This window comes from Lissotriton vulgaris, chromosome 8 (genome assembly GCF_964263255.1).
Source record: "Lissotriton vulgaris chromosome 8, aLisVul1.2, whole genome shotgun sequence".
Classification (NCBI taxonomy): domain Eukaryota; kingdom Metazoa; phylum Chordata; class Amphibia; order Caudata; family Salamandridae; genus Lissotriton; species Lissotriton vulgaris.
This window is the reverse complement of record NC_141696.1, coordinates 1,572,241,375-1,572,267,609: the sequence shown is the minus strand read 5'-3', so window position 1 is coordinate 1,572,267,609 and position 26,235 is coordinate 1,572,241,375. Positions and strand designations below refer to the sequence as shown.

The window sequence follows — 26,235 nt, the reverse complement described above, 5'->3', positions numbered from 1 at the left end:
CCGACCAGGTGGTAAAGCGGCCACTTGACGGATCAATGAGGAGAAGGGTTTCGATGGTCCTCCAGCCGTCCCGCGACGCCTGGTTTCTATCGCCTCCGGCCTTCCTGGGCGCTGGCTCCACCCCCCTGCTGGGTGTCTGGACACTCTCATCCCGGCCCCTCCAACCCCCCAGGTGCGAGGGTCCGGACATCAAAGAACGCCAGACCTATATCTGGGGCAGCTCTGGAGCAGGTCGGCAGTTGTATCCTGGAGTCGAGAGACACCGAGACGAACTCATCTACGTGGAACCCGTAACCATCTTCTGGAGCCCTGCTGGCACTGCCGTGGCCCATCTTCGTTGAAACCATCCTTGGAGCCCTGCTGGCGCTGCCGCGGCCCATCTTCGTTGAAACCATCCTTGGAGCCCTGCTGGCGCTGCCGCGGCCCATCTTCGTTGAAACCGTCTTTGGAGCCCTGCTGGCGCTGCCGCGGCCCATCTTCGCTGAAACCATCTTTGGAGCCCTGCTGGCGCTGCCGCGGCCCATCTTCGCTGAAACCACCTTTGGAGCCCTGCTGGCGCTGCCGCGGCCCATCTTCGCTGAAATCACCTCTGGAGCCCTGCTGGCGCTGCCGCGGCCCATCCTCGCTGAAACCATCTTTGGAGCCCTGCTGGGGCTGCCGCGGCCCATCTTCGCTGAAACCACCTTTGGAGCCCTGCTGGCGCTGCCGCGGCCCGACCCTGAGGAACCCCCCAGCTCGAGGATTGAGAGCTGAGCGTAGGGTATCCCCGTACCAGGCTGGTACCAAGACTGTCCCGCTACCCCCTTCCCTCAGTGACTAAACCTGAAAGGATCCCTTGATCCAGTTGAACCTGTACCGCTACGATAACCTGCCTAAATTGTTGATAAAAACGTTAAGAATCTATCCTTGTGTGGTGTCCATCTGTAGTGGGGTGATTGCTCATCTGTATGATCCTAGGGGAGGAACCTCGCCAGGAGGCCTCTCGACTTCGCTTGGCCAATTCTAAGATCCCCTTTCTAACACTGGCCATATGCAAATCAGTCTTGACCCTGTGCCCCATGGAAACAGTCCAGCCTGAACTGCCAAGCCAGGTCCTCCATGGACCTGAAACAAGCATTATAGGACCAATTTCGGGGTTTCAACCCTCATCAGCCAGGCTAACGTGGAATCCAGTGGCACAGTGATCCCAGAACCCACGTCTGGACATAGCCGGCGCACTTAGGGAGAGAAAGCAAAAGATGTACAATTCATGGACGGAATGCAGAACAAATCAAAACATTCACCTCAGTGAAGAGATCTGGGTTAAATCCATCATTCTTTTGCTCAGCATGCCACCCCAATTTAGACCTGGCCATATGCAAATCAGTCTTGACCCTGCGCCTCATGGGAACAGTCCAGCCCGAACTGCCAAGCCAGGTCCTCCCTGGACCGGAAACAAGCTTCCTAGAACCGGTTTTGAGGTTTCACCCCTCATCAGCCAGGATAGCTTGAATCCAATGGCACAGTGAGCCCGGGACTCATGTCTTGGCATACCTGGCGCACCTAGGGTGAGAAAGCAAAAGACACACAATTGATGGACGGAATGCAGATCGAATCTAAACATTCACCCCCAGTCAAGAGAACTGGGTTAAATCCATCCTTCTTTTGCTCACCATGCCACCCCAGTTTAGACCTGGCCATATGCAAATCAGTCTTGGCCCTGTGCCTCATGGGAACAGTCCAGCCCAAACTACCAAGCCAGGTCCTCCCTGGAACAGAATCAAGCATCTGACTGGTTTCAGAGTTTCACTCCTCATCAGCCAGGATTGCTAGGTAGAAACTCAACCTCCCTCGCCGATGGCCTTCTTCCAGTACCATAATTTCTACTATTGTTAATTACATGATCATAGGTACTCTATGATACATACGACATGATTGCTTTCATTATTAGCGCAATGCAAATATTACTCCACTGCATACAATAAAGCAAATGTAAAAAACATTGTCATTTTAAAAACAAAGAGCTCCAGCTTTCACAAATGCGAGACCTAATGCACTGCAAATGCTTGTTTAATATATGTTGAATTAGTAAACAACTGTCTTTGTGCTCACTCTAAATTAGATAAAGAGCACCACCATGTGGCAGACTGGCGTAAGTGCCGATATTGGCAATCAAGTTCGGTACCGAGCACCGGAAACCACCAGCTCGAATGAAACACTGCACCTGAATTGGAAGGTTTAGTGATCCATAACATCTTTAGTAATACTTGATGGTGTAAATCCGTTTCCTAAAATGGCTGACTAATTCATGCTAAAGGTCAAAGTACATAAAGTAATTACATGCCAAACACCCAGTGGCCACTCTAATGGCTTGACAAACATAAGAACATAGTTGGAATTTTGCCTCCACTGGGGTCCTTGTACGTTTGGAGCTGGAGTACGAGTTTCTGAAATTCTTGAAATATTAAAGGAATTGTCAAGTAAGTTCATGGCTGTTGTAGATTCCTGCTTGCTCACATGTGTATGAATGTTTCCAGGTGTGATTGCAATAGGTGCACCACTCTTTAGCTGTATTTTAACGAAAATGTGTTTTAGCACATATTACTTTTTTTTGTTTCTCCTCTGCGAAAACTTGTTTCCCCTATGTAGAAACCTCTCTCCTTTTCTGTACATCCGTGCTCCTTTTTATTGCCAGAAGTAAACGTGCCCTCGCTTCCAGGGTGGGAATGTGCCGCAAATCGTTGATAAATGCCCACAAATGTATAAGTAAACGTATCTTTTTTGGTACCCCCCCCCCCCCCCCCCCCCACCCAGCAATGCCCTCTAGTCCACCCGTAGGCATTTATTTTTTACAAAGTCACATGTCCTGATTCCTTTTCCTGTCTAAAAATAGACTAAAACCTCCTGGTAGGACTGTGGAGAAAATATTCATGGCAGCTACTGTTGTGGGGCTACTTGTGAAAAAATTCAAGAAATGGGTAAAAGTTTGTTCTCTTTTATGTGGTAAAACAGCTTCCTTAGGAAATATTTATATATTTTTACAGATGATGAAAGTTCACGCTGCTATGAAGACGGGCGAGTCTCCTGTTGAAAGCCTGGATCCTGACATGTCCTTTAGGTGACAAGCCTCCAGAGGTGAACATTCCTTGATGGAGGGTCCTGCCACGCGCTGGGGCAAGAGGAAGAGCCCGAGGCACCGAGAGTGAAAAAACAGTCCCTGCTCTTACACTCAGAAATGCAACTAATCACCAGAGCCAACAGGGCTTGCACATGTGCTTTATGCGTGTATGTATGAGTGAATGTATGTCTTTTATTTGTATTTTTATTTGGGGCTTATGAAGCTCAACCTGATCCTCGAAGGCTTCTTGGCGCTACAGATGCTCAGCACTGTTAGACGGATGGTCATGCGAATAAAGCCAAGATTTGGAAGCTTTTGTGAGCTGACTCAGCAGGGCCTGCTCTTTCCACAGACTCGGTGGACTGGTGGTCTCGAGGGAGGTCCCTGTAATGGAGGAGGCCAAACCACCCGGGGTGAAGGCCCAACCACCCGGGGCGAAGGCCCAACCACCAGGGGCGAAGGCCCAACCACCAGGAGCGAAGGCCCAACCACCCGGGGTGAAGGCCCAACCACCAGGGGCGAAGGCCCAACAACTCGGGGCGAAGGCCCAACCACCTGGGGCAAAGGCCCACCCCCCCCGGGGCCCAGGCCCACACACCCCTGCAAAGACATCTTTGCATAGAGCTGTGGATGGCGATTGATCCCTCTGGGCACCAAGCGAGTTATGTCAAACACTTAGACAAGCCTGAAGAAGGCAAAGCGACTTGATCGAAACTCAATGGTTTACCTGGGGTTGGTGTAAGGATGCTAGCCCAGGAGTAGGCTGGAATTACCTAATCGGTGAAGGAGGGGCGGAGTCAGGTGTACTCGCGAGCCTTAAAGCAATGGATGCAGCGCAGACGCGCCGCTAGTGCGCCAAAGGCAAGCCCGTCTGCTTCCTTCCGCGGCCGGACAGGGCCAGGGGCCAGCTACCATGCCCGAAAACATACTTACTCTCTTGAAGAACTCCCTTTTCTGGCCCCTCAAGTTAAATCGGAAATTGAACCCGCAGTCAAATACAAGTTTAATAGACTTGGCCTATTAAACTCTGAGCCTGCACTGGCCCCCAATGATCTTGTGCCTGAGAAATCTCTTAACAATCATAAAAATACTACTTCCACTGCACATTATCCTTTACTAAAGTCTATAAATACACTGTACTTAAACACAAGTTCATTGGTCAGACATCAATTAGAAATATTCAACTTACTTGATATCCTGTTACTGACTGAAACTTGGTTGATAATTGAATCTGCCCCTGAAATACTAGCCCCATTGCCTGAAAACTACTATTTTTTACAGACAAACAGATCCTCTGGGAAAAAAGGGGGTGGGGTGGCAGCAGCCATTAAAAAACCGATCTTTCACCACCATTTCCCCTCTAGGCATTACCTCAGTCAATAGTTTATCCTTAAAATTAGTCTTTCCCACTTCTGCATTGGTTTGTGTACTGATTTATAGGCCGCCAGTAGAGATGCTGGAATTTTCTAAAGGACAGAATGCAGAACAATGTCATTCATTCACCCCAGTACAGAGATATGGGCCTAAATCCATTGTTTTTTTGCTCACCATGCCATTTCAGTTTGGACCCAGCCATATGCAAATCAGTCTTTACCCTGTGCCTCATGGGAACAGTCGAGCCCGAACTGCCAGGCCAGGTCCTCCCTGGACTGGAAACAAGCATCCTAGGACCGGTTTCGAGCTTTGAGCCAGGGTAGCTTGACTCCAGTGGCGTGAAGAGCACAGGACCCACGTCTGGGCATACCCGTTCCACTTGGCTGACAAATGCAAAAAGAACAATTGATTGACAGAATGCAAAACAATGTCATACATTCATCCCAGTACAGAATTCTGGGCCTAAAGCCATTATATTTTTGCTCACCGTGCCATTCCAGTTTAGACCCAGCCTTATGCAAATCAGTCTTGACACTGCACCCAATGGGAACTGTCCAGTCCAAACTGCCAGGCCAGGTTCTCCCTGGACTGGAAACAAGCATCCTAGGACCGGTTTTGGGCTTTCAGCCCTCATCAGCCAGGATAGCTTGACTCCAGTGGCATGGAGAGCACAGGACCCACGTCTGGGCATACCCGTCCCTCTCGGGGTGACAAATGAAAAAGTGTCTGAAAAGTTTCAGCGCTCCGTCCATCATCTCCTTGTGTCTGCTTTGTTTGCCCTAAGTTGGCAAGGTATGCCCAGACATGGGTCCCTTGCTCACTTTACCACTGGATTCAAGCAAGCCTGACTGATGAGGGCTTTTAGCCCAAAACTGGTCCCAGGATGCTTGTTTCCGGTCCAGGGAAGACATGGCTTGGCAGTTCGGTTTGGACTGTTCCCATGAGGCACAGGGTCAAGACTGATTTGCATATAGCTGTTTCTGAACAGGGGTGGCAAAGTGAGCTAAAAAACGATGATGGATTCAACCCAGATCTGTGACTGGGGGTGAGTGTTTGAAAAGTTTCAGCACTCCGTCCATCATCTCCTTGTGTTTGCTTTGTTTGCCCTACGTTGGTAGGGTTTGCCCCGACGTGGGTCCTTAGCTCACTTTGCCACTGGATTCAAGCTAGCCTGACTGAAGAGGACTGTAAGCCCCAAACCGGTCCCAGGATGCTTGTTTGCGGTCCAGGGAAGAAATGGCTTGGCAGTTCGATCTGGACCTGTGAGGCACAGGTTCAAGACTGATTTGCATATAGGTGTGTCTGAACTGGGGTGGCGAAGTGAGCTAAAGAACAATGATGGATTCAACCTAGATCTGTGACTGGGAGTGAGTGTGAGTGTCTGCAAAGTGTCAGTGCTCTGTCCATCATCTCCTTGTGTTTACTAATACATGGTACCCCTGACAAGATAGTTACAAAAGGACAGCCAACAGGAGGTAGACTTAGACAAGGATACCCTGCTTCCTGTTGCACCCTCCTTGACCCCACTCCCCCTGACTCCATTCGATCTATTTCTGTGCTTGGATTCCTGTCCCCTTCCAATACGCTCCTTGATGGAGGCAATACCAGAGGTACCAAAGCCTGGGAAGGCAACTGGGATCGCTCAGAAGCAAAAATATCCAAGCCTTCCAAGACTGGACGTTGAGACAAAGTTTCTCTCCCAATTGAGGCGTTCAGACCAACAGGATGAAGGGAGCTAATAGATTCCTTAATAGGTTCAATCCCTTTGGCCAGTTTTGTAACTGCAGACTCCATTTCAGACAATCTCCCAATCAGAAGGGCAATGCTTTGCAAGAAATGTCTTTGATTTTGCCAAGCACTGCGGCCCAATCCATATTTACAATACTCACTATCTCCGTGTTATCGTGCGAACCTGATTTGTTGGTATGTAAGAGGAACCTATTGGACCCTTGGCGGTTCCAGGGCATTTAGCTTGCCACTTCCTTTTGGGCAAGGGTAAGCAAATACTAATTTTTGTAGTTTCCAATATGGCACTGTCCAGGGCGCATTCCACTAGAGGGGCATTGGAGAGGGTTTGGTTGTTCTGCACCGTTGGGTGGGCGTGAGGGGCATTCTGTTAATCATGTGTCACCGCAGCACCTAACATGATGCCGCCCCCCACCCCACCCAACCTCCAATGATAGTCTGCCCCCGGCCAAGTCCTTCTCAGTGGTAATGAACCCTGCTGCCCTGGCCAGAAAAGAATCCAAAGTGGTGCTGTTTGTGAATTTAATGGCAGCCTCTTTAGAACCCGGTACTTTACACTTCACCATTTTAGTACTTTGGCCACCTCAAGCCTGGAAGTAAAAAATTAAACCTAATTATGCAGCCAATATGTCCAGAAATCCTAAAAAACGAAATATGAAATATAAAATAGTTCGCTGTTGTATTGGGACTTACCCACTGGACTTGCCCTGCTCCTTCTCAAATGAACGAGTGGGGGGGGGGGGGGGGGGGGGGTCCAGTCCAGTCTCCTCCAGGCAATGATGGGCACAGACAGGCCCGGTTTTCGCATGGGCAATGCCCGGGCGCGCCACCGTGTGCGTCCTGCGCTGCGGGACTCCTCCCTGCTTTTTAAGGTGCTCCGCCGGCATCTCCTGGTGACATGGCCACCGGGCCAAGCAGAGGGTTCTGGGAGGTGTGGTCTCTCTCTCTCCCAGCACGAAACGAAGATGACAAGGACGGTAGCCAAGGAATCTGTAAGACATGGGTCAAAGTATTGTCAAAGGGTGTTCATTCGATGGGAAGAAATTCACAGTTTTCCCTTCATTTAACTTTAGCCAATCGAGACATCCAAATGTTGATGTCTAAGCTGGGTACTACCTTGGGCACCAGAATCCCCAGCCTAGATATCATGGTTTGGCGATTGGTGGTGTCAAAGGCAGCTGACAGATCTAGAAAGACCAGGGTGATGCCTTCTTCTGATTGAGACCCAGCAGCCACTGCGGCTTATTCTGGACAGCAGCCATGGTCAAAGCCGGCCTCTGCAGCATGAATCATGTGTAATTCCCCACAGCTCCTTGAAGCTGGTAACTTGTGGACTTCTCAAGGAGCTTAGAAGTGAGAAATGGAGCCTTAATTTGCAAAAATAGCTGGATTAAGTGAAAGCTTCTTTAAAAAATGTTGCAGTCTTCACTGTGGCAGGATTTTTCTGCTCGCTCTGGAGGTACTAACAGTATGCAGTGCCTCCATTTGTGTCAGTTGTTGCATGGCAAACTGTGTGTAGCTTCGATTGTTGCCTCAGAGTAGTGTGTGTATCTGTGTGAACTCGCATGTGTGTCTGTGCAAATGAGCATCTGTGCATTTGTGTTTGTGTGCATGCCCTTGTGTGTGCCACCTCCCAGTGAGCACTTAGTCTCCAGCTTTGCCCTTTGGCATTTCTGTACAGTCCACAATACCTCAAGAGGTCCCTCAATGGTTCAGATAACTTAATAGGTTCAAATCAAGGAGATGTGAGCAGAGGCTCCATAACAAGTGTCCTTGTACGAGTGCTTGCATTTTGCTCTCAGGCCCTGGTTTAGATTTGGACCTTAATGAAAAACCTCAGATCAGTATTATTGACTCCACAATCAGGATAGGATGGTACAGGGAATTCCACTGAGGGATTATCCTCTGGATACAGCACTTCCTCCACTAATCTGAGGACTTTACACCAGTTGGCCTCTCCCTGTGATGTGGCAACTGCTGTACAAGGCTGCCACACATTTGCTAAAAGAGGCCAGAGGTGGAAAAAGAAACACCAAATAGAACCTTGAGTTACTCTGCTCCAATTGATCACCGGTGCCAAACAAGCAGAGCCGGCATGGGAGGGACCCGGGAGATCTGCCAGGTTAGGATCTTACCAGACCTTTGTTTTCCTCCACCCCTCCCTGAACCTCAGGCCTCACACTGTATCTCATCTGCTAGAGCAGAACCTTACCAGACCTCTAGCTGCCCTCACTGCCCCCTAACATTCAAGCATTATACTGAGTCTTTTCTGCCAGGGCAGGACTTTGCTAGACCGTTATCTTCCTTAACCTCTCCACAAACCTCAAGCTTTACGCTGTATCAGAGCACAACCTTACCCTTTATCAAAGCTGCCAGAGCTGGACCTTACAAGGACTCTACCTTCCCCCACCCCTCCCCACTCCTCAGGCCTAACACTGAATCATAACGTCTAGGGCAGGACCTTGCAAGAACCCTATCTGCCTCCGCGCCACACTCCGCCCCGCCCCCACCATGCCACAGGCCTTACACTGTATCTTATCCGCCATGGCAGGATCTTACCCAAACTCTACATTCTTTCATAGTTCAAATTGAAAATAAATTCCTGGAGCGAAACAACCCCTTTCCATATTCTGTTGAACAGCAAATTAACACCTTAACTTGTAAATATCTCTTTCAAGGGTTTGTGATCCACTTTACCTTCAAACACACTTCCCCACAAAAGGTTTCTCAATTTCAGAACTGACCAATTGATAGCCAAGGCTTTTTTATCGGTAACAGAATAATTGAACTCTTCTTTCCTGTCCATCAACTGTTTGCAGTAGTACCGGCCCCAAACCTTTAGAACTTGCATCAGTCATGAGTATATATTCTGATCCAGTTCAAAACTGCCCAAAGAGGGAGCATTGTTCAAATTTGATTTAAGATGTAGAAATTCCTCTTCACAAGCAAGATCCAAAACATACTCATTACCTGTCTTTAACAAATACCTCATACTCTTCTCAGCAAAGTTGGGAAAGAACTTTCCATAATACTCGACCATACCCAAAACGTCATTAATTCATCCTTGTTGGAAGGACTAGGCATTTCATTGATCGCCTTTACTAAGCCACTGTTCGGTTGGATCCCATCAGGAGAAATGAAATTTGCCAAATATTCAATATCAGATTGAAAAGAATCACAAGTAATCCTGAAGAAGCCATAGAATACATAAAAGGTTACACCACAAGATTTTCAGAAATAAGGTATCCTAAAACGTTAATTGAGGAATCCATCAGAAAAGCGAACACCATAGACACTCTGTTGACACCTAAAGATGTGGGAAAACAATCACCTACTGTATGCATCCTCAAGTACTCTACGCAAGCCAACACTATTAAAAACATCATCAGAAAACATTGGGGAATGATGGAGACCGAACCAGACTTAAGATGTGTATCTGATAAAAGAGTGATTTTTGGTTTCCAATGTTCTCGAAATCTAAAGGAACTACTTTCAAATAAAAGAACAGAGATCGGAAAAAAATCATTCAAGGCATGCAAAAATTTGAAAATTGCACACATTACACTGCACCAAAATTGCATTGCAACATTCAAGCACATGTGATTCAATGAATGTAATATACGCGATAAAATGCCCTTGTGGCAAAATGTACATGGGCATCACGGAGAGAAAGATCAAAGTAAGGATAATAGAACATAAGTGTAACATCCATTAAAAAAATTACAAATCTTCTGTAGCCATGCATTGGCAGGAAGCAGGACATAATATCTTACAGTTAAGATTCACTGCTTTAGAAGCATTGACGATTCGACCGGACATTGACTGTCATAAACAACTGCTTAGATCGGAGTACTTTTGGATAAAAAAAACTGCATTCCATGCACCCTAATGGAATGAATGACCGTAATGAACTTACGTGTTTTTTGTAAACTTTAATGAGTTGAATTTTGCACATCCTGCAATGTTTTGGAAAATGCACTGCCTTGAAATGCTTTGTGAATGCACACTGAGTAAATAGCAGGGTATAGATCAACTAATCCACATGTACATTCCACACAGACACAGTCAGTAGTTTGATTTTTCGATAATTTTGGTTTAATACACAGGCAGTGTCATTGGGCATGTTAATTTTATAAATAGGCACTCATTTTATTAGGCATAGTTTCATATTCAACTTCGCAATCCTATTTTTTCAATATCCGTGTTTGAACAATCTTTATCTTGCACAGACACCTCGTTTTAAAGGATCATTTCCCTTTAATAATGCCAACCTAGCGATAACACGTGATCGCGTCAATGACACATTTCACGTTGTTGAGGAAATACTTAGACACACGTTATTTTACCTTTCAACATTAACGACAGCAACGGCGCGCATCACTGCGGATAATTACAAGTCTTGTCACGAATGACAGAGTAAGTGCATGCGGTCAACTAATGAGAACGTTTTAGATTTTAATATTTTAATGTTGTATCAACCTCTGTTAACCATTTCTGTCTAACCGGCGAGCTACATGTAAGGTTAAATAGTAGTCTCTTAAATTTTAAAACTGCACCGTTGAGACTTGCGGAACGTTGTAGCAATCGGACAATAGAAAAGGAGCACATGTGCTAAAGATTATGCTACTCGAAGCTTTTTGACGTACAGAATGTCGGTGAACATCAAAATAACTTTTTGTTTAGTGTTTTCACTCTTTTATTTCACTTTGTATTCAGGATAAATGTGGGGTACATAACCAATTCCCATTAGTACTATTGTATGAGTCATTTCCTACTCCTAACCGTGTTGACTCTTAATAAATCTTGTCTAAATAGGACAATAACTCTGCAAGCATATGACCTTGTGTATATTAAGATATAAAGGTGTGTAAATAATGTTTTGGTTTTCAAATGATCATTAGAATAAGGGACTGACATGGCTCTTGTTTTGTATCATTGTATTTTAGACCCCAGATGAAGGGTCCATGCAGACCCGAAATGCATTGGGTTGTGAAAAAGATTGATAAATTATGAATTAATCATACATGGATTTTCGTTTCGTAAAAGAAAAGAAGAAAAAAAATCCTCAAATAAAGTTATGATTCAATCAAGAAAGTAATTGAAGACCTTTTGTTTATTGAATTTACACTCATTTAACTTGGAAGAGAAACCTAAGGTTTCAAAGTGAAAGTGCACACATCCACCAGGGACTGGTGCGTCGGACCAGATATAGATACATGTGTGAGTAACTACATATGTGAAAGGCAGTATATGTGAATGTTGGAGTATATAAATGACTATATGTGAGAGTGAGTGATTGTGGGAGTGGATGTGTGGATGAGTGTGTGCCTGTGTCAGTGATTGTATAAGACAGTAAATATGTGTTAGTATCTGTGTGAAAAAGTGAGGTGGTGTGTGTGTATAACTGTATAGGTGAGTAAATGGGAGTGTGATTGATTCTTTGCATGACCAACTAGCTCTGTAAGTAACTCTGGGCCCGATTCACAGAATGAACTTAAGACTCAATCCTAAACTTACTACTATTTTGGTATTCACAGAATGCACATACTACTTTTGGCATTCACAGAATGAACTTACTACTTTTGGTATTCACAGAAGTTAGGATTTTGTCTTAAGTTTGTCTTAAGACAAACTTAAGACAGACTTAAGTTAGGATTTTGTCTTAAGTCTGTCTTAAGTTTGTCTTAAGACAACCTTAAGACAAAATCCTAACTTCTGTGAATACCAAAAGTAGTAAGTGCATTCTGTGAATACCAAAATAGTAGTAAGTTTAGTATTGAGTCTTAAGTTAATTCTGTGAATCGGGCCCTCTATGGGTAAGTGGTGGTGCGTAAGTGTCTGTATAGGTGTATTTGTGCATATGATGGTGGCTGTATTGATGAGTGACTGCATGTATGAGGGGCTGTATGAGTGAGTGAGTGGATTTGTTTGTAGACCAAGGAATCAGTGAGTGGGTATGTAGTAACTGGCATTAGTGTGTCTATGGTTTCGAGAATGTCAGTCTGTATTTTAGAGTGGGTGTTTCAAAGGTTATATTAGGCTGTGAGGAGGTGCATCAGAGGATCACATGGATGATGTCATCAGTGACATCATTAGAGTTGTCATCAGTGATTTTATCAGTGAATTCACCCTCCATGTCATGAGTGATGTGACGTCATCAGCAGTGCAACGCCGGGGCGCAACTTACAGTTAGCTCTACTAACTATAACGGCCAAATTTGTCTGGTTCTATACGAGTGAAATGTCTAACTAACTATTACGTCCCTAAAACCTATGGTTTTTTCAGTGAATTTCTAAGGTTTCTTTAAATGCTAATTTCTTACTATGACGTCCTTAAAACCTATGTTTTTTCAGGAATTCCAATTGTTTTTTAAATGCTCATTTCTAACTATGACGTCCCTAAAACCTATAGTTTTTTTCAGGGAATTTCTACGTTTTATTAAAATGGTAATTTCTATTTATGACGTCCCTAAAACCTATGGTTTTCTCAGTGAATTTCAATGTTTTTTTAAATGATCATTTCTAACTATAATGTCCCTAAAACCTATGTTTTTTCGAATGAATTCCTAAGGTTTTTTAAATGCTAATTTATATCTATAACATAGAAGTCGCATTTGCAGAGTTGTGGAGAAAGGTTTGGGATTTACTGGAGGTAACAGGAGGGGTAGTTGAACTCCATCCAATTAGGATCTCCGACAGACCCCTGCCCCCACCACATTTTCAACAAAGCAGACACACTCATCGCCCCCCAACTACGTAGGTAAACAGACAAAATATCGATTTTTAAATATCGATATACAATAATATCAAAGTTTAAATATCGATGGGACAAAATATCGAAGGTAAGTAATATCGACAGTCTTAATATCGATATTAGTATGATATCAGTAATATTGAAGTTTTAAATATCGATGTCAATAATATCGAAATAAATAACTTCGATGTTACTAATATCAATTTTTAAATAAATTTAGTGTATATTATATTGTATTTATTATGTTTTATTATTTATTTTTAATGTAATTTAATCAAATATTGTCTTTTACTACTGTAGCGGGTTGTGGGTTTATAGGGGAATAGGGTGGGAAGTAATTTAATTATGTTAAATTAATTATTAATTAGTAGGAATTATTAATTAATTAATTGAGAAATAATTTTTAATTAACTTTAATTAATTGATTAATTGATAAATATGTTCTGTAGCGGGTTATGGGTTTATAGGGGAAAAGGGTGGGAAGTAATTTAATAATAATTAATTAATTAATATATGTTTGTACATATTTTAATTAATAATTAATTGGTAATTGATTTATATTAATTAGTTAATTAATTAATATCATTTTGTACATATTTTTAATTATTAATTAGTTGGTAATTAAGTAATATTAATTATTTAATTACATTAATTATAGTAATTTTTTATATATACAATTTTTTGTTATTCTTAATTAATTAATTAAGAAAAATAATATTCATTATTAAATTAAATTAATTACAGCTAATGTGCTAATATTTTTACTTTATTGTTATTGTTAATTAATAATTAATTGGTAATTAAATAATATTAATTAATTTTGGGTAAAGGAGTATTTTTAGGGTTCAGGGTCAGTTTTCAGTTTTTGGGTAAAGGGGTATTTTTAGGGTTCAGGGTCAGTTTTCAGTTTTTGGGTAAAGGGGTATTTTTAGGGTTCTGGGTCAGTTTTCAGTTTTTGGGTAAAGGGGTATTTTTAGGGTTCAGGGTCAGTTTTCAGTTCATGGGTAAAGGGGTATTTTTAGGGTTCAGGGTCAGTTTTCAGTTTTTGGGTAAAGGGGTATTTTTAGGGTTCAGGGTCAGTTTTCAGTTTTTGGGTAAAGGGGTATTTTTAGGGTTCTGGGTCAGTTTTCAGTTTTTGGGTAAAGGGGTATTTTTAGGGTTCAGGGTCAGTTTTCAGTTCATGGGTAAAGGGGTATTTTTAGGGTTCAGGGTCAGTTTTCAGTTTTTGGGTAAAGGGGTATTTTTAGGGTTCAGGGTCAGTTTTCAGTTTTTGGGTAAAGGGGTATTTTTAGGGATAAGGGTCAGTTTTCAGTTCATGGGTAAAGGGGTATTTTTAGGGTTCAGGGTCAGTTTTCAGTTTTTGGGTAAAGGGGTATTTTTAGGGTTCAGGGTCAGTTTTCAGTTTTTGGGTAAAGGGGTATTTTTAGGGTTCAGGGTCAGTTTTCAGTTTTTGGGGTACAGGGATATTTTTAGGGTTCAGGGTCAGTTTTGGGTTTTTGGGGTACAGGCATACAGGGTAAAAACAAAAAAATATTACATTAAATCAAATAAATAACATTAAAAACAATGTTTTATTTATTTTAAATGTATATGTATTAGTTTTAATTTTGTTTTAATATTTTTATTTAATATTTGTAAAATTATATGTATTTTAACATTATTTTTACATTATTATTAATACATTTAAAAAAACGATATTTTTGATTCCGATATTTTTGTACTACGATATTTTTTTTCTCGATATTTTTGTACTTACCTTTATGAAGATAGGATTCCGATATTTTTGATGTCGATATTTTTGCTCCGATATTTTTGTATTTCGATATTCTGTCTGTCGATATTATGTCAGACATTCAACTACGTATCATCAACGTCTCCTTCAAAACAGCTACATTCTCGGAAAGTTGGAAAACACGCAGAAATCAACGCCCTTCTCAAGAAACCCAAGGCCGACCCCAAGGACCTCAAAAACTTTCATCCAATCTCCCTCCTCCCGTTCCCGGCAAAGGTCGCAGAGAAAATCGTCAACATGCAACTGACACGCCACCTCGAAGACAACAACATCCTGGATCCATCCCAATCCGGATTCAGATGAAACCACAGCACCGAGACCGCCCTCATCGCCACCACAGATGACATCAGGCACCAACACGACAACGGCGAAACTTCTGCCCTCATCCTCCTGGACCTCTCAGCAGCCTTCGACACGGTATGCCACCACACACGCCTCCAAGAAGCTGGAATTCAAGATAAAGCCCTAGACTGGACCACATCCTTCCTCTCTGGCAGAACCCAGAGCGTCCACCTCCCTCCATTCCGCTCAGAAGCCACTGACATCGTCTGCGGCGTGCCCCAGGGCTTCTCCCTGAGCCCGACGCTATTCAACATCTACATGGCCCCCCTCGCACAAGTGGCCCGCTGTCACAACCTCAACATCATCTCCTACGCCGACGACACCCAGCTCATCCTCTCCCTCACCAAGGACCCCATCACCGCCAAATCCAAAATCCACGAGGGAATGAAGGCCGTCGCCGACTGGATGAGCAACAGCTGCCTGAAACTGAAACTCCGACAAGATGGAAGTCCTCATCCTCGGACCTTCCCCCTCAGCCTGGGACGACTCCTGGTGGCCTACCACCCTAGGAACGGCACCAACCCCCACCGACCACGCTCGCAACCTGGGATTCATCCTTGACTCTTCCCTCTCCATGGCCAAACAAATCAACGCTGTCTCCTCCTTCTGCTACAACACCCTCTGTACTCTCCGCAGGATCTACAAGTGGATCCCGACCGAAACCAGAAAAACTGTGACACAGGCCCTCGTCAGCAGTAGACTGGACTACGGCAACGCACTCTACGCAGGAATCCCAGCCAAACACCTACGACGTCTACAACGCATCCAAAACGCCTCCGCCCGACTTATCGCAAACGTCCCCCGCCGCAGCCACATCACCCCCCATCTGAGAGAGCTCCACTGGCTCCCCATCAACAAGAGGATCACCTTCAAACTCCTCACCCACGCACACAAAGCACTCTACAATGCCGGACCAGCCTACCTGAACAGCAGACTCAACTTCTAGACTCCCACCCGCCAGCTCCGCTCCGCCAGCGTCGCTCTCGCCTCCGTTCCCCGCATCCAACGAACCCCCTCCGATGGCAGATCCTTCTCCTACCTCGCCGCCAAACCAGGAACACCCTACCCACCTACCTGCGACAGACCCAAGACCTACTCGCCTTCAGAAGACTCCTCAAGACCTGGCTCTTTGAGCAGTAGCAGCCCCCCCTCCCCCAGCGCCTTGAAACCCTTACGGGTAAGTAGCACGCTTTACAAATTTGGTTGATTGATTGATTGATAGTTAGAACTCCAGGTCCAACGTGAGGGCCAACTACCCCTCCTATTACCTCCAGTAAGTCCCACACAGCAGGAATGCTAATTAATCTTACCAGGCCCTGCCCCTCCTTGCTCCACTCTGCAAACGTACCCCCTGGCACGTTCTAAGTTGGGGAATTAAGTCCCCTTGAACACTGAGGGTTCCCTGGGTGTCCACTAGCCCACCAGGTACCTCAAGTAGGCACAATAGAGCTGGATTGCAGAGAGGTGGTCCGTTAACAGTTTACAGGCCTAAAAGAACAAAACCATCTCAGAAGAATGAAAGGTAGCGTTGGCCCTGCAGGACGCATGCAAATCTCCCTCCACCTTACTCAGAGGGAGGTCATGGTTTAGCTGAGATTGATGGTACTATAATCTAAAAGACTGGGCTCGGGTGGGAAGGCGCTCTGTAAAGTTCTGAAAACGAAACAAATTACTCAAACACATCTTTGAGATCTGAGAACCATAAGGAAGAACGTTTAGGGGCCTTCTCTGAAATTCTCTCACACACATGAACCAATATGAGTAAATATGGCACTTGGAAGGGGATAAGTGAGTTTATAAATATGATCAGATCATCTTGGGGGAGAGAGGTCCTTTGCCGCGCAAAGTCAGCGCTGAATCATGAAATGGAACATTAGACAAAAGGACATGGAATTGTTACTGTCCCCCCACCCCAACAACACAACAATTGTGCTTATCTGAAAGTATTCTTTGATTACACTAACCAAACATCTACCAACTTTGTCATAACAAATAACTGCACAGATTAGTGTTTTGTAGTAAAATTAAAACATGTATTCTGCCATTCGAACTGGTATAAATAAAACCCTTATTTAAGCAGAGCGGGAGAGGAGAGAAAGGGAAGGAGAACATTCGAGTAAGAGAAGAAGCAAGAAAAAGGTTTATACAAGCAATTCGCACAAAATATAACATTAATTCAGTTCAGAACTTGATCTCGCTTTGTAAGGTTCCACGAAATGAATTTGAATGTTACAATGTATTTACATTTTTAAAATCTTTTTTAACTTTGTATTAGAATGAAAACTTTTATTATCTTATTGTCTAATTTTGTGCATCATGTATGAAATATTTGTTGTTCTCAGCCGAGAACTAAATCAAATAAACTAAACTTGAAACTTGAGTGAAAAGAAGAAATAAAAGCATCTTCACAGAGAGCAAAAGACGGCGAGAGAGAGAGAGAGAGAGAAGGGTGGGGTTGAAAGGCTCAGAATGGATGCGAGGGAGAAATTGTGGTCGTGAGAAAAAGACTAAGGTTGAGTGTTTGTGGTTGGCTGGGGCACCAAGGGTAGAGTGTGATAAGAGTGAAAAAGTAGGAAGGAAGTATGCGGTGGTGTATAAGTGTCAGAGATTTAAAGGGATAACACAGAGTGAGAAAGATGAAAAGCAGGCAAGAGGTTGAGTGGAACTGAAGAAAGTGTGCGACAGATGCAGTGAGACAGAAAAACGAGGGTAAAGGAGAGGTGTGTGAGTGTAAAATAGAAAGCAGGGTAGAGTAACAATGAAAATGAGCAAGAAAGTGCACATGTGAGAAAGAAAGGAGAGGAACATGTGAAAGACGAGAGTGCAGAACTAGTGTGTGTGCATAACAGCAGAGCACACACCCTCCCCCCCGCTACAGCACTACATACAGTTGCAGTAAAGTTGAACCCTTGTTTACTGGCTTTCCCTGGCCAGTGGGAGCATGAAAGGCACATTCTTGGGTATTTCTTTATGCGCTGCTTCGCACTAACAATGCACAATAATTGCAAGTGCCACCACGGTAGACAGCCGGCAAAATAAACCCAAGCCTGTTTTAACAGTTTACTGCCAAACCCAATGCAACACCTAATAACAGTGCACTCCCCTGCCGCCAATGCACAGAGCAGCATCAGCCTAAAATGCGTATTTGCACCTTCGAGACGAGGAAGCAGCCACCAGAGTCCCTCGCCTTCAATGGTGGAGAGGTATTTATTGACACATATGTGAGTGAGTTACAAAAAAGCAGTAACCCACTGACCTTTTGAGATTGTATGCATTTTGGGGCAGATGTACAAGTCCCTTGCGCCACTTTTGCGCCACCGTTGCGTCACTTCTGTAACGCAGCGGCAGCGTACACCATGCGCCAGGTTGCGCCCTATTTACAACGTGACGGATCTAGGGAGATGCCTCATGTTGTAAAGCCCTGCGCCACATGAAACCTGCGTCAGGTATAATGTATGCAGGGTGGGGCGTTCCGGCGCAGTAAAGCCTCGGTAAAGTGCCTGAGTGAAATCTACAAGATTCCACTCAGTCACTTTTCTGATGCCGCTGCGTCAAAACCGTGCGCTTGCTTGAAGCAGGCGTAAGGCGTGAGGCACCATGCTATGTATGGGCAGCCCCTGAGCATTGCTGGAGTTGCATTGCGTTTGCAACACGACTCCAGCAATGCGCCACCCTTCTGACTGTAGATGCGCCACGTATCTGTTTATCCTTGCGCCATGACGCGCCGCATAGTAAATGCAGCGCATCTGTGGTGGCGCAAGGGTAAACCTGCATGACGCATCTTACCTGGCGCATTCTTGCTGATTTGCAGGGATGCGCCAGTCATCATAAATCTGCCCCTTTGTGTTCTGCATGGTACACTTTCTTTGCAGGCGGCATATTAACCCTCTGCTCCTTGCGTCAAAACTTCATCCACAAGAAAACTCCATCTCTCGGCAAGAACATCAATCACTGGAGTTATCTGACATTTTTATTGTCTGGAGTTGCTTGAGGCCAGGAATGTGTCAGGGAGTGCTTTTAAAAGCAGAATAAACTCATAAACACAGCCCCTCTGCTCTGAAGTCAGAGTCCAGTGCAAGCGCCCTGCCCTCGTGCCAGCCCTGCAGTCTTGTTCTGCATTTATTTAATGTACTTCATTCAAATGCACATTTACAGGGACAATTCTTCCAGAAAGAAACATTTTGGCCTCAGCGCTAAACCAAGAGCAGAGACAATGGCTGTTTTAAAGTAGTGGTATAACTACTTACATGATGTAGAGCTGCAGGAGCTAGATGGCATGCTGTTGCAGTGTTTCTGTGCCTGTTTCTAGAGGAAATTAAAGGAGGCAGACTTAGACTTAACACCACAATAATTAATATCTTGCATTCCAAGCCAGCCTGGGCCCTGTCTTTAGGAAGAATACAAAAGAATGCCAGCCACCTGAAAGGTACGGAGAGGGTTAATGCTCCAATAAAATGTAAGCAGCTCCGGGTCTGACCAGCCACAGTGTAACACGAGGTTGAAAACATAATAAAATAGTCCCTCCCAAGAGCAGATCAACAGAACAAAGTGTAATAATATTGTACTAAGTCCCTGCTCCTTGATGGATAAAGGAGAGACAAAGAGGCAGAACTGGCCACCAGTAAGCAAGGATTTTAAAATAACATTGGAACTAACAAATAAGAAGCAAGGAATGGCATATGACCCACAGAGAAATATGCATACTAAAGTATACAAGAGGTCGTATGCTTACGCTCGACCTAATAGAGTATACAAGAGGTCGTACACTTACGCTCAACCTGAAAAGCATTCTTTTTGGACCAAGAGCTACCTCTCTGCAAAATTTGGTGTAATTTCGTTCAGCAATTCAGGCTGTAGCCGTGTGTAAAGTTTCCTATGGAAATTAACATGGAGAAAACACGTATTGGGACCCCCCTTTTTTCTCGGCCCACTTGACGAATGACCCCAAAATGTTCAAGACAGGAGCTGACCTGAGTGAACCATTAGTTTGGAAAATTGGCAAATCAAAAAACGCTTTTCCTATGGAAACTAGGTTCTACCTATAACTACCTACTGGCGACCGCCAATAGGTAATATAGACATATATATGGATTTAATATTTGTGTGTATATATACGGGTACACATTTATATGAAATATATACATTTATATGGTTTTATATATTTCAGCACACATCATTGTGTGTGGAATATATAAAAACATATAAAAATGAGCACATTAGTTTAGTTTTAGATATGTGTTTTTTATGCATTACCATCTATGCCATTACTTTAAAACTATAAGTATTTTACAGGGAAATATAAACCTATATTGTATATATATATATAGCATTGCTGAGTCAGCTGCTGTTGTGAGCTCTGTTCATGGAGAAACGCTTTGAATGCACTGGAAGCGCCGTCACCCTGATAGCGCGATTTGGCAGCGCTGGTGACCATCTGTTCGCGCTTCCCGCTCCGCGGGAAACACTCGGGTTTGTGGGGGTCAAGGAGGTCAGAGGCGCAAAGAAACACCATTGCCCACAAGCCATCTGGGCCTGGAGCACCTCCCCGCCACGCCCCCCTCACCTGGCTTCAAGTCCGCTGGAAGACCGCTGTGGAGCGGAGAACGTCCTCTTGTTGCTGAGTCAGCTGCTGTTGTGAGCTCTGTTCGTGGAGAAACGCTTTGAATGCACTGGAAGCGCCGTCACCCTGATAGCGCGATTTGGCAGCGCTGGTGACCATCTGCTCGCGCTTCCCGCTCCGCGGGAAACACTCGGGTTTGTGGGGGTCAAGGAGGTCAGAGGCGCAAAGAAACACCATTGCCCACAAGCCATCTGGGCCTGGAGCACCTCCCCGCCACGCCCCCCCCTCACCTGGCTTCAAGTCCGCTGGAAGACCGCTGTGAAGCGGAGAACGGTCCTCTTGTTGCTGAGTCAGCTGCTGTTGTGAGCTCTGTTCGTGGAGAAACGCTTTGAATGCACTGGAAGCGCCGTCACCCTGATAGCGCGATTTGGCAGCGCTGGTGACCATCTGCTCGCGCTTCCCGCTCCGCAGGAAACACTCGGGTTTGTGGGGGTCAAGGAGGTCAGAGGCGCAAAGAAACACCATTGCCCACAAGCCATCTGGGCCTGGAGCACCTCCCCGCCACGCCCCCCTCACCTGGCTTCAAGTCCGCTGGAAGACCGCGCATCGCGGGACGCGCGCGGGCTAAGCCCGGGCAAAGGGCGGGCCCTCTGTGGCCCTCGGTGACTGAGGTTGGCTGGGCTGGGCCTGGTTATTTTCATCTGTTGTCCAGTATACGTCTGGTGGCTCAGACGAAGTAATACCTCGTGAAGTTTAAAAGCTGTTTTTTGCTCCATTGACAGTGATTGTAAGCTAGTCTCAGTCGTATCTCCAATAACTAATCTATTTTATGGTGCTTGCATAATTTTTACCCCACTCTTGTTTGGAAGAACATTATTTTATAAGCGACGTATTGTGGGAATTTTCTGCAGAAGATGACCAAAAAACTCCGCTCTGGGAGATTAGTGGGGGGTAGAACCTGTGCTAAAACAAAATCTAATCCTCTTTGAAATAAATCAGTGAATAATCACCTATTAAAGGGACAATGCCAGCTTTTTGAGTTATGGGAAAAACCTGTGGATAAGAATTCATTTGCTGCTGGAAAGGAAGCTTCATCCTCTGTTACCCAGGAGGGTCATAATCAAGTTGTTGATATTACGACACCCCTCTCCATGATGATAGAGCCACCCCAAGTGGAAATCATTGATAGTTCCTGCCTTGTGCATTCCGAAGAGGATGGGGTTATTAAGCCTCTCGCTCTTTCCATGGAAGGAAAACAAGCGAACAATCCATTTCCTCCTCAAGCTTCTTCCCCGAATGTTCGGGAAGGTGAGGACTCCTCACTGCTTTCCATTGACCTTGAACTTTGCGTCCGCTATGTGAAGGCAGCTAGTCTGGAGCCTCCAGAAATTAGTAAGCCTCCTGGGGGTGCTACTCCATCGGGGCTATTGTTATATAGCAGTACTCCTTCTTTAAATAGACAGGATTTGTCCGACTTGTTAAATGCTTCCAGGAGCCCGGTTCTCAACCTTTCCGGCACTTGTCCTCCTGTTGGGACAGGCGATAAACCTATATCGGAATCTCTGATTGCTCTGGAACATTTGTTAGCCTCCATACTATTTCTTTTGGGGAAATTTGTAGGTAGTTCTGATTGTATCTTGGACTCTGTTACTCAAATTCTGAATACTCTGCTACAAAAAGCCCCTGAAACGAGGAGTGTTCCCTTCCCCACGGCCGATACTAGCTTGACAAAGGGGAAAACAAATGTGCGCATAAAGAATCCCGATATAAAGGCACCAGTACCAGTACATGAAATCAACGCCACGGTCCTGCCTGTAACAGCCGCGTCCAATTGCGTAAAGAATTCTGATCTGGAGGTAGAGGAAGAAAATATATCTAGCTCCGGCTGTAAAGTGGTACAAGAACTATTTCCTATTTTCATTTCGGAAAATAAAAAAGAGTACTCTGAGGACAAGCAAGAAGTAAAGGAAAGAAACGGAAAACATAAAAACAATAAAGGAAACAAAAGGAAACCGGTCCGCAAACACAGGAAGAAAAGACAGAGGCGGATAATCTTCCAAAACTCTACAGTCCTGACTGATAAGGAAGATAAAGCCACTGAACCCATCCCGATGACCTCAATGGTGGCTAGTGATTCCAGCCCTCCATATCGCGGCTCAGAGATTACTTGCAATATCTTGCCTACGACTATGGAAGATCCACTGCAAAAGGATGGTCTTGGTTTGAATACCTCCCCAATGTTGGAGATAAGGAGCTGTATTCAAGATAAATTAGGGTCGCTCAACCCTTTGGCCTCTCCCTTTTCTCTTACAGTTGGGGTAGGTGATCACCCATTCCCTCCATTAGAGCCAAAAAATTCAACGTCTTATGTGGACACTTTTGTTTTGGACTTTCTACCCCTATTTGATGTAGATTTACCATTAAACAGAGCATGGTTACTTAAATGCTTCAGTGATGTGGAAAGTCTCCACCTCATTCAAACAAGTGACATTGAGTTAGTCTCTTTGTTAAGTGGAGATAGTGTCTCACGTATAAGGGTCAAATTTTATTCTAAAATTATTGTAAATTTGATTCTACAGCAAGCGGAGAATTTCCAATGTACAGGTATTGATGTCCTGCCTATTCTTAGCTCTGGTAATATCTACTCTCCCTATAGGATGACACAGAAGGGTGATAGACAAAATGGGGTATCCTCCCCACTCAAAGATCTAAAGATTTGGGTCTCAAAAGGGAAACGTTTGGTCTCCCAGGTAAAGCCACTCCCACTGACTCAGAACTCTTCTCTAACAGAGGACAATAATCGGTGGAATTGGCTGCATAATGCCTTATCTACTAAGACCTCAGATAACCCGAAATTATTTCACCATCTTTAACAATCAATTGAAAATCATTTCTTGGAATGCAGCTGGGATACATAGTAGTCCAGAGAAACTCGAGTTTCTATTTGCGCTGGGAGCAAACGTGATTTGCATACAAGAAACTTGGTGCACCGATAATATTGATGTCAGGAAGGACTACTATGTGTTGGAAGCGCCGGCTGCCCCATCCAAGAAAGGTCATGCCAAAGGGGGAATCACTTGTTTATTATCTAATAAGTTGCACTGGAGATTCTCCCACTATATTGACCCAAGTAACCTCTTTCAAGCTATATCAATAGCAAATCTCCCTACCGATCTAAAGAAGCCCTCTGTTGTAATCATTAATGTATATATTCCTCCAGAAGAGCGTTTTAACGGTTTATTGAAGCATGTCATCCAATATATTGGCCAGATCAAAAATACCTCACCTCCACCAGAAGTTATCCTAGTAGGAGATTTAAACTGTAAAATATCTAATACTAGTTTGAACCTCTTTAGAAATAAATCCAAAGAAGAGGCGCACTTTATACCACAACACCTCTTTCCAGATAAAATAGTAACCAACAAAAGAGGGAAGATTCTGCTAGAAGAATTATCGGCAGTCGAGGGGCTTATTTTAAATGGGAGATTTCCCTCAGATGTGCCTGCGGAATTTACTCATAAGTCCTCTTTTAGGCCCTCTATTCTTGACTATGCGATCTCGGACTATGACATTTTCCCTTGCATCCAGGATCTCATGATAGTCCCCACAACGTTGAGTGATCATAACATAATCCTCTTAACTATTTCTCTAAAACCCCGCTGCGTCATGGTCCCTTAATAGTAATGACGCTACTTTCCATGCATCCTCTGGCAGATGCTTTTGGAACCCATCAGCCATTACTGGGGTGCATACCACTCTATGTAAAACCATACTAGAACTAAATGACTAGCATGGTTTGGAAATTGTTAATTTTGAAAAATTTATGCGGAACATCATCCTGGATGTAAAAAAGGTTAGCTGTCCTATGAAAAGGGTAGTTTTTCCTAGTGCATTGCGCATCCTGAATAAGGAAATAAATAAATTAGTCCGACAGCAATTCCTAGATAGATCTGGTGAACGGGAAAAAGAAATATCTAGGTTAAAAAGAAAGAGACTTAGACTAAAAGCGAAAATAAAAAAGGAGAAGGAAGATACAGTTTGGATTAACCTGAGGGAATCAGTTGCGCATGGCAAGATTAGAGAATTTTGGACCATCATTGGGAAGGGATATGGCACTAGATTAAGTCCTTGCCCCATTCCTATAGCTGAAGAGGTATGGACCTCTTATATTCGGGAGCTTTATGCAGGGAATGGCATTTCGGCTGATGATAGTGTCCCTGATTTAACATCTGAAGGACCAATCAAGTATCCCTCAGAGGAAACAATAGAAATGGCCATAAAGAATATGCGCTCCTCCGGCGCAATGGGTCCTGACGAACTCCCCATGACGGTTTTGAAGCAGGAACCCTCTCTGTGGAGTAAAATTCTTCACCCATTGTTTAAATCCTGTTTTGACTCTAAAAAGGTACCCGCATCCTGGAGGGGAAGTATTCTGGTCCCTATTTTTAAGAAGGGAACTAGGGATAGCCCCAGTAATTATCGTCTGATTGCTCTCCTCGACTCAATCGGAAAGGTTTTTGCGAAATGTCTTTTAAATTTACTTTCCGACTGGGTTGAGGAGAACAATATTCTGCCACTCGAACAAACTGGATTTCGTAGGGACCACGGCACCCTAGATAATCTCACCACCCTACATGTGATATCGGATAAATACACGCAAGTGAGAGGGGGGGGTGGTGTATGCTGCTTTCATTGATTTCTCCACGGCGTTCGATAAAGTGGATCGTAGATCGCTGTGGAGAAAATTAGCAGCTCTTGGTGTGCCATCTTACTTATTAGATCTTGTTCGTACACTTCATACGGAAACTTGGTGTAGGGTTCTTCAAGGGGGCGAAAGGGGTCTCTCCCACCGAATCCCATCTTTGAACGGCCTCAAACAAGGCTGTCTTTTGGCTCCTCTATTGTTCTCCTTATATACCGTAGACCTGCCTGCTGCCTTGTCTGTCTGTGAGGGTATTGCTCCAGTGATAGGGGGGGCCCCTATCTCTTGTTTGATGTATGCCGATGACATTCTTGTTTTAGATTTAACTCCCAAAGGTCTTGCAAATCGGCTGCAAGCTCTTCATGCTTTTGCTGTTTCCCATTTCATGAAGATCAACATATCTAAAAGCAAAATTATGTGCATAGCCGGGAAAAAGAAGTGCCTCTCTGAAAATTTTGGATGGTATATCGGTGGCCAAAAACTAGAGGTTGTTAAATCTTACACTTTTTTGGGGAAAATCATCGCGGCTAATCTGAGTGAGAGGCCTCACATCGAACATAGTTCACGGAAAGCCCTCGCCCATGGTAAAGTTTTAAATTCGCTTTATCTTGCCACCGGAAAAAGGCACTTCGCCTGTTTACTGGAGGTGTATAGGGCTAAGATTCCTGCTACGATACTTTATGGTATCGAACTTATAGAGTTGAAACATTGGGACTTTTGTCATAAAATTGAAGGGAAACTCCTAAGATCCTTATCTTCCCTAAATACCGCGTGCTCTCTCGCCGCTTGTAGGCTCGATTTTGGTCTCAGGAGCAGCTGGGTACAGGGACTATGTGCCCTAGTAAGATGGGTGGTTTGCCTGGCTAGAG

At 44.4% G+C, this 26,235-nt stretch overlaps 1 protein-coding gene across 2 annotated transcripts in view; it reads left to right on the top strand.

Moving 5' to 3' along the window:
* The window catches only part of LOC147700447 (pregnancy-specific beta-1-glycoprotein 7-like), a 449,496-nt gene that overhangs the window by 162,386 nt on the left and 260,875 nt on the right, over positions 1-26,235 (top strand). Inside the window, exon 7 of one of the 2 annotated variants that reach the window (XM_086935861.1) lies at positions 3,024-4,644. The exons of the other annotated variant lie outside the window; for it this stretch is intronic. The gene's annotated coding sequence lies outside the window, so the exon portion shown is untranslated. Of the gene's footprint in view, positions 1-3,023; positions 4,645-26,235 lie in introns of those variants that run through there. 2 annotated transcript variants of the gene reach the window in all.